Source organism: Scatophagus argus, chromosome 14 (genome assembly GCF_020382885.2).
Source record: "Scatophagus argus isolate fScaArg1 chromosome 14, fScaArg1.pri, whole genome shotgun sequence".
NCBI classification, from domain to species: Eukaryota; Metazoa; Chordata; class Actinopteri; family Scatophagidae; genus Scatophagus; species Scatophagus argus.
This window is the reverse complement of record NC_058506.1, coordinates 16,166,619-16,175,628: the sequence shown is the minus strand read 5'-3', so window position 1 is coordinate 16,175,628 and position 9,010 is coordinate 16,166,619. Positions and strand designations below refer to the sequence as shown.

The 9,010-nt window shown below is 39.8% G+C and overlaps 1 protein-coding gene across 1 annotated transcript in view; it reads right to left on the bottom strand.

Moving 5' to 3' along the window:
* LOC124070203 (gamma-aminobutyric acid receptor subunit beta-2) overlaps window positions 1-9,010 on the bottom strand; it is a 337,631-nt gene that overhangs the window by 89,294 nt on the left and 239,327 nt on the right. The gene's annotated exons all lie outside the window — the stretch shown is intronic.

The window sequence follows — 9,010 nt, the reverse complement described above, 5'->3', positions numbered from 1 at the left end:
TACAGTCTGTCCTCATGATGACCCGTTTCATTGTTGCACGAGCCAATTCTCATTTAACACATGAGTGACGCTTGACATAGACAAATTCAAGTCAACTCTCAGTGATTATTGTTATGATGGGATGTCTTGAGAGGACAGAGGCAATGCGGTTTGGTCAGTGTTTCACACATACAACTAACTACAACTTGTGACATGTGAGTGTTAGTTGACATTTGGTGACACTTGAACGGCAAACACATACACAGAAACAAGCATGTTTATGCAGCTATATATAAACATGCACACGTACACGCAGTGGATGCCCTGTGGGGATGAAAAAGCTGTCCAGGCAAAGAGATCTGCCACCTCATAAACCAGTTAGTCCATGTTTATCTCTTTTATTTACTTAAAACACCATGTCCAAGTCATACATTTTGCCCAAAAGGAAAGTGAGCCTCTATCCCTGGCAGTGTTAACTCTCCATTCATCTAACCAGTGCTGTAACCTCCATCCCCCACCACCAGTCACACTCTTCTCCCGCTCTGCTTTCATTCTTCTACACTAAGAGCAGCCCAGCAGGCAGAAATAACCAGAAGACTGAAAAAAGGAAGTTTTATCACCCAACTTCCTGTTCTGTTTGGGTGCAAATGCATGTGCTTCCAGACCTGTCTTAGTCTGGGTCATCATAACCAGTCACAAAAGGGTAGAGTGCCACCTATTGGTGCACAACCCGAATCCTCTCTCCTCTCCGACACCAACACTCTCCTCTCCCTCCCTCCCTCTCTCTCTCCTCCCACAGACAAACTGGCACTCAACTCCTACACACTGACTCACCATATGTTTTTACGCACGCACAGAGAAAAATCACAGTTTGAACGCACGCAGTAATCGCACGCGCACAAAGGGGATGCACACAGATGCTCATGCATGCACAAATATACACAGAATGACAGCACATATTCATACCACTGAAAAAAACTGACAAACATTTCCAGCTGAACAATAATCACCAAATACATTACCAGCAGAGTTAACTTGAGTTAGTAGTGGTTAGATGAAGTTAAATGATGTAACAAGATTTATTTATTGATTTATTTTAATTTTTTTTTTTGCTTGTTTTTGTTTTGTTTCTTGCATGGCATTCCATTACGCCCTCCCTCCTCATCCTGTTACTGTTCTTCCTTCGAACCTCTGCTCTTCCTCAATAAGACCACTACTTGTGCATTTATTTCATTAAATTCTATACAACAATGGAAAATAAATACGCTTCAAGGGGTGATTCCTTGGAGGAAAAATATTAAATACTATCAGCTTAAGGTGGAGAGTAGAGCTTGAATGAGTAAAAGAGAGGAGAAAAAACGTTTTTTGCATGCAAGAATGTTGCACATTATTTGCTCAAATAAAGAAGTTAAAAGATCTTATCCAGAGTTGGCCAATATTGTAACATGAGTTTTGTGAACAGCTGCTTTGTTTTTATTTGACGAGAAGGAGGTGGATGTGAGTATCACTTTAATTCATCTGGTGAAGCTCCACACTATTTACTGTCAAGGTGATGTGAAATCCTGCAGGAACAGCAGGGTGATATGTGTAGGCAGAGAAAAAGGAAAGTAGCTTCTTCTGCTGACCTTTGATCCCCAGTAAAAAAAAAAAAACAACACATGTATTCAAAGAAGACACATGCAAAAGTAAATATGTGTTCTCCCTCACACACTAGCAGCAGGGTGATTGAGGGCAGCTTGGCCAAAGTGTAGCCATGTCTCAGTGCTCCTCCACTGTGAGCGATTTCCACAGCATTGTCAGCAGGCACCATATTAACCACATCAGATTCACTCACATGCCAGACTGTCACATGCACACTGATTCATCAACTTTCCACACTGTCAACCCGGGAGAGAAGAAGATAGAGAGGCAGAAGGATGGGGAGAGGGAGGGGTCACGCAGAGAGGAAAAGGAAAGAGCAAGATGGTGAGGCGAGAGATGCAAAGATGGAGAGGTGAGACGATAGTCAGGAGTGAGCTGGGCAGTGGGACAGGGGGATACTGATAAAAAGATGAATAAATAAAAGGAGTTCACAAGCAGAACTCCAGCTCGCTTGTTCCTGACATGCCGAGCGGGTGTTGGAGAAGAAACACACAACGTCAAACCAGCCAATAACCCAGAACGCCACGTGTCACACAGATGGGAAACATACTCAGACTCGCTCTTTCTGCCTCTCCCTGTGTGACAGAACCACAGAAACACAAGACGTGGCATTTTGTGTGGAGGTGCCTGCCGGATCTCATTTCATTTCGTTCCATCTCCTCTTCCTGTGAAGAATGTAATGTGGTGTCATGCACACAGATCCAGAATCCTATTTGCTGCTGAGTGGCAGTGTGGTCCATGGAACAATGCTTAGAAGGTTTCACTCATTGTGGAATGTCTTGAATGAATCTGCCACCAGGCATATCACATTTAAGCTTTTGAATATACAGGAAACTCTGGGCCTGAAGTGTTTTAAAGAGGGTTGATGCCGCATGGCCTTTATGGGTCTTTTATCGACCCAAGAAGAAAATCCTACATGTTTAGTTATATTATGCAATGTGTCAGTCACTGTTTGAAATGTAAATGAGGTCTGAAGGAGCTCTTTACAACTGAAGTGACTTTCCAACTCTCACTTGTTGCAAAACAATTTTGAACAGGGAGACACTGCTCTTTAGACTGATGACAACACAAATGATGATCCATTTCTTTTTAGCTTTTTTTTTTTTTTTCACTTCACAAGTATGATAATTTCAGTGATTTTGAAGTACTACAAGAGAAAGACACTGCTTGCACAGCAGCAGGGGAGTCTGCTAAATGTGATTACACTCTACTTACACATAGGAAGCAAAACTGAAATGACATGACGGAAATGATACCATACTTAACTCTGTATTTTTGGAGGCGAGCGGCTCCCTAAAATCCAGTGATCAGCTTAACTTTTCAGTTTGCAGCCTTTTTTCATGTATGTTTCGTGCAGAGTCCAACCAATGACAGAATTACATTGGACTTCATGTCAGTCCCAGTACAGTGTAAACTTTGGTAACAATGGATAAAATGTTCAGGTTAGTGCAGGTGATGTGATCAGGCATTCGGGGCTCTCCCTCCAGTGTAGAAGAGCATTCAGCATGAAAAAAATACGGATATCAAGAATTACATTGCATCGTCGTAATGTGTCTCATTATATATAATTGATCTAATAATTATCACCAAATCATAGTAATGGGATGTCATCATTCTCCAGGTCTGTGTCTAAAAGTCAAAGTTACAGTAAAAAGACAAAAGTATCCAGACATACCCCTTTATGTGGCTATACCCCCAACCCCATGGCAACAGCCCCGGGTAAGGGCCCCCCTCCACCCCAGCATGACCGTGCCCCAGTGGCCCAATGAGCTTGGTGTGGAAGAACTTGCCTGGTCCAACATCAGTGCTCAAATGCTCTTCTGCATGAATGGATAAAAATTCCCAGACACACAAATCTTGTGGAAAGCCTTTCCAGAAGAATGGAAGCTGTTATAGCTGCAGAGCTGTCTGTGTATTTAGAATGCAATGTCATTAAAATCCCGATGGTCAGGTGTCCCGGTACTTTTGTCTGTATAGTGTATGTGTCTGAGTGTACGCTCAGGCCTCATGAAAAAACATCCTCCCTCTACAAAATGTACACGCAGTAATTGAAATTTATTTGCAAAGGGTGATGATTACTTCTACTATTACTACTACTATTTTTACAATAATATTTTTATTATATAAATATAAAAAGGATAAAAAAAAATAATAACTGAGCATATAGCTGTTCTAAATTACAAATATGACTTTGACAGTTTTTATCCCATTATGAAGTAACTAATAAGCTTAACCTTGTTTGATTTGCTATTAGTGGAGAAATTGCAAAATCCTGATCTTCATTCAGCTCCAGTAACCCTGATGTGTAATTGACCTACAGACTGCTACATCATGATAGGTTATACATACAGACCCAGTCTCATTTCATGAAAATATATTTCCTTGTTAATTTGACAAAGAACATCCTGTTCTGATTAGACCTGCACATGGGGGACAGTTAAAAATAACCAGAGAATCAGTGACGAACGACCTCCTTCGATACACTCCAGCGCTCCACATGGGAAGCACCACGCTGGGTAGACGAGGAGCTTCGATGAGCATTTTAATGTAACATCAAAAACAGAGCCTCTATGAAAATGTTTTATTTGTTCTCTTTGATCACAAAACACATACCCCGCAGCTTTATTTGAGCAGCTGGCCAAATTAAAATTAAACTTGAATTAGAATTTGAACTTCAAAAAGATCCAAATCATTAGAAATCTCAAATATGAAAGCTGAAAGACTATAATAAGGATACAGCAGATCTGCATGATTTTGAATTCTCGTTATTAGTGTCTTCTTTTCAGGCAAATACCCGAAATACACTGACACATTGGTATATTGCCCTGGTGCAAAAGACACTGAGCACCAGGACTTATGTTTTCACAGAGGGGTGTAAAGATAAGCAGCTACCTGTGCTCATTTCCCAAACTACAAGAACTGAACTAATATCACTGCGACATCTAAAAAGATTTATGACTTATGTATGTTACTGGATGCCTTCCATTTCTATCAAGAGTGTGTACAACCATTCTCTAGCAGTGTGTGTAATGTTTCTTTGTATATTTGACTTTTAACTCTTGAGAAAAAAGTGGTGTTACATTCCTGACATTTTTTTTCCGCACTAGGTAATATCAAAAAAAAAAAAAAAAAAAAACTGAAGAAATTTGAATGATGCCTCCATTTGTTCAGAGATCAAAGATTCAAATTCCATTTTTTTCTAAGATGAAAATGCATCAGCCTCTGCAATAAAACCAGTGTTGGAATATGCATTGTCCTAAATTCATTTGGCTTCATCAGCTTATATGCATGGCTAAATGACATTCTGTGCAATATCGACGCGAAACAGAAAGAAACATACACCACCACCTGGGCCCCACTTAAAACAAAGCAGTGTTCTAATCATTTTTGGCAGTTCAAATAACCTCCTGCCATTGTAGGCATAGAAATATGGTGCACTCTTTGGCAGCATTAAACTGGTCTCTATAAAGCCTCAACATAGCAAGTCCTCCAAGTATATCATTAAAATTCCTCTTGATACCATAGCAACCAAGTTTTTTTTTTTTTTTTTTTTTTATTGCAAGAGGTCAGTTAAAGCCTGTAGAGAAGATGGCAGGGCACCAACGGCTGGGCCTCCCACGCTGGCAGGTGAAAGGTCACATTTCAACTTCTGCATCAAGCTTCTTCCAAACAAATTACTCATGAGTACACATCTATTTCTTTATGCGTGTAGCTCATGTCCTGGCCGTGTTTTCCATGCAGACACACAATAGCTCTCATTGTAAGCAAAATCCAGACTTGTTATGTTGGTTCTTGCAGTATTTCTCACCATCTTTGCAAACAAATTTTGCACAAGACTGCGGATACCATTGTAGTGAAGATGAGGAATTTATTCATCTGATCCAAACAGTTTCATGTTTTATTTCACTCTGAGAGTATAACTTACAAATATCAGTTTAGATAGTTGCTGCAATTGATAAGATTTTAAAGTTATTACGCATAGGTTGTTTGCCAGGATAAGAAAACAGCATTTGGTTACATGTTGTACAAATGTATCTGAGTTTAAGGATACAGTGTGATAATGAAATTGATGCAGTTTGTACACCCAGTTTTTTATGAGGAGAAATAAACAGACATGATTCTGGGGCCCATGCGACTAGCTGATTAAATTATAATCAAAATCATCTTGTTTGAACAAGGCATGACAGATGAACACATCATTACGTGTTTGCTCCACACAAGACAAAATAACAAAACTGTGAAACTCCTCCCCTCCTTTTGCCACTCAGTGTCTTAATGTCTTTCAAAATGTAGTATATGTGCATATCAGAATAACAGAAAGTTATTACATTATAGCTTTTAACCATTTAGGCTTGATGTAAAATGTGAATGTAAAATATATATATATATATATATATATATATATATATATATATATATAAAACAGTCATATTGTGGGAATTCATCACAGAGTGGCATGTGACAACAGATACGTGTGAACAGTGTCAGGTTAATGGGACATGGAGGAGAGTTTTTATGACCTTGCTGGCCATACTGGTGATGTCTGTAATGACACCTAAAACAAGGGGGGTTAACTCCCTCCCAGGCTTTTTTAACTGAGGATAGGACCATATAAACCTGTGGTTATCCTCAAGGACTGCAGCACAAGTACTAATATTTGTAGCAAATTGTCATTGACTTTACTTCATTTTCTATGCTTCACACTTTCATCTTTAACGTCAGAAGTAATAAGGCATTCATTCAGAGTGTCAAGTTTAGTCTTGCTACTGGAACTGCAGTTTAGGCAATACATAGTCTATGTGAGGATTACAAGGGGGAGGGGCGAGAGAGAGAGAGAGAGAGAGAGGAAGAACATACTCAGTGATTGGAAAAGCTGATCTGTACTTACAGAGGGAAAAGTGCTATTAAGCAGCTTGGTGTGACCTCAACATCAAGATTATACTGTAGTTATGCAGCACAGTGTGAAAGCATTCAGTCATTAATTAACAACAACAACAAATAACAATAATAATAAAAAAAAATCTTTTGTCCTGTGCATAACATATTAAAATTTAAATTATTAGTATGGATTCCACGTTTTGTTTTTTAATATTTGTGTTTGCAGTGGTACATACATACTAACATGCACAGCACTAAAAATGAGGAAAAAAAGAAAAATCTGTTGATACACTGTCAAATCTGTACGACACTTCTAAACCAGTATATAAATAGCTATAAGCAATTTATAGGCGCCGTGATTTTTGCATTAAAGCATCTCTATATATCAAATGGGCTTCCTGGCTCCATGCATCCCAGAACGAGGAAAAAATAGTTTTACTGGCAGCTTAAGAGCAGTGAGAACTCCTCAAATCAATGCATTCAGCTTATTTTCTTGGCATTTTCATATTAGCTATAAAGAAGCTAGATCAAGACTGGGAGGAACCAGGAGCCGAGTGATGCGGAGGGAAGAGAGAGTTCAAGAGCCAGAAAAGGAGGAATTTAAACACAGTGAAGTGGCTGAGATTTAAGGAGGCTGAATGTTCATTGAACAGTAAAGGTATTTTTATTTATATATACTTACTTTTAAACTTAATTCACAAGCTGAAGTGGACACAAACATAATTCATGCTCTTGAATAACTGTGCTTAATGACTCCTTTATGCATTTATGAAGCAACTGCATTGTGGCTGTACACACATGTCTACCTGCAAGGAAGTGGCACTGGATACACAATTTTTCATTGCAAATAGCTCTTCTCTTTCTTTACATGTAGCCACACACACCTGATGACTCTATGAAACATAAAGTAAGCAAAAACTCACACAATGACATGTGATCCACAAAGTACACGGATCTACCTTGCCAACTAGCATCGCACTTTAATGCAAAACACAATCTTCTGGCACCTGATTTTTTTGCTCCTCTTTTTTTTTTTTTTTTTCCTCTAACATTGCATATCTTAAGTGGAAGATTGATGACATGCTGCATGCTGTGGACAGAACCTATGCTAATAAGGAACACAGGAGATCTCCCCTGGGTTTAGAAAGCAAGTTGAACGAGGAGAAGTAACAGTGACTCCTGATTCTTCACTGTGCGTATGTGTGAGGGCAAGCGGGTGGAAATGTGTGTGTTTTTCTGTTGAAGGTGATAGTAATGTGTGTTTAAATGGACGTCCATGTGAGCACACTTGTATGTATAAATGTGGATGCATAGGCCTATATGGGTTTGGTGTAGTAGTGGTGGTGGTGGTGGGGTGGGGTGGAGGGGGGTTAGAAATATTAGTCACAAATAAGGTCAAGTCCATATTACCATGGTAACCCACCAGAAGAGACCAGCTGGTCCATCTGTCCCTCGGCTAACTTTGAGTCGGTTCTCCCACACCTCATAGCAGCTGCTGTTGTTATAGTCATACAGGATCTGCATGTTCACTCAAGCAGAAACATCCGATACTTTGCGGTTTCACTTGAATCCAAATCTGAAGAATGTGTTCACGAAATACAAAAACTGGTATTCAAAGCATCCACTATTATTATTTACAGCGAACAAATAATTCCTCCTCTTTGGTTATACGAAAGGTCAGACAATTCAGTGGTATTTTATATTTTGAGAGAGTGGGAGGGTCTTTTGTGCTGTGGGTCATAAAGGTCAGCAGTCCTTTCTGCGTATCAGGGCTTCATTCCTCTGAGTTTGAAGGACCAATAATGATTGCTTATTATCTGAGCTTTTTTCACTAGCCAACACCTTTGCTCCTTTACCCTTCATCCCATCAGAATTGGTAGCATCCTACCTTTCATAGCAGCCAAACTATAACAAGACAAAATTTGTTTCCATGTATGTGAGCAGTGGATAGTACAGAACAGTAAATAACATTCAATAAAGAACTGTCTCTTAACCTGACAAGTAGCAGAGACTTTCATATGAAGCCCTTTCATGCACAGACCGCCACAGTAAGTGCACCCAGAGTCGATAACCATTCCTGTAACACGGGCAATTTCAACAACATACACTTTATTCAACCACAACTGCTCCATTGCTTGCCATTGCAAGTGTCAACAGAGCACTGAGCAGTAACAACCCTCTGCTGTAGAATTAAATAAAGTATCATAACGCAGTGCTGAGTTCTCAGACCTGAGTTTAGGAGGTGTCTCGAGTGCAAAAAGCACCAGTTTAAAAGGGCAGTGAAATAAAGCCCATCAAACTGGTCCCTTTAATCAATGGACTGGCCTTTTCTGCCCCACAATGCCATCACTCCTGCAGGGCAACAAGACCAGGGTCACAGTTGCGTAACGTGTCCGGCTGGAGTATTTTCAGTCTGTATGTGAAATGGATATTTTTCTGGGTAATTTCTCACCATGGCGGCCACACTGATTATCATGTGACTGTGGGGGGTCCAGAGCCGAGAAGCTAATGA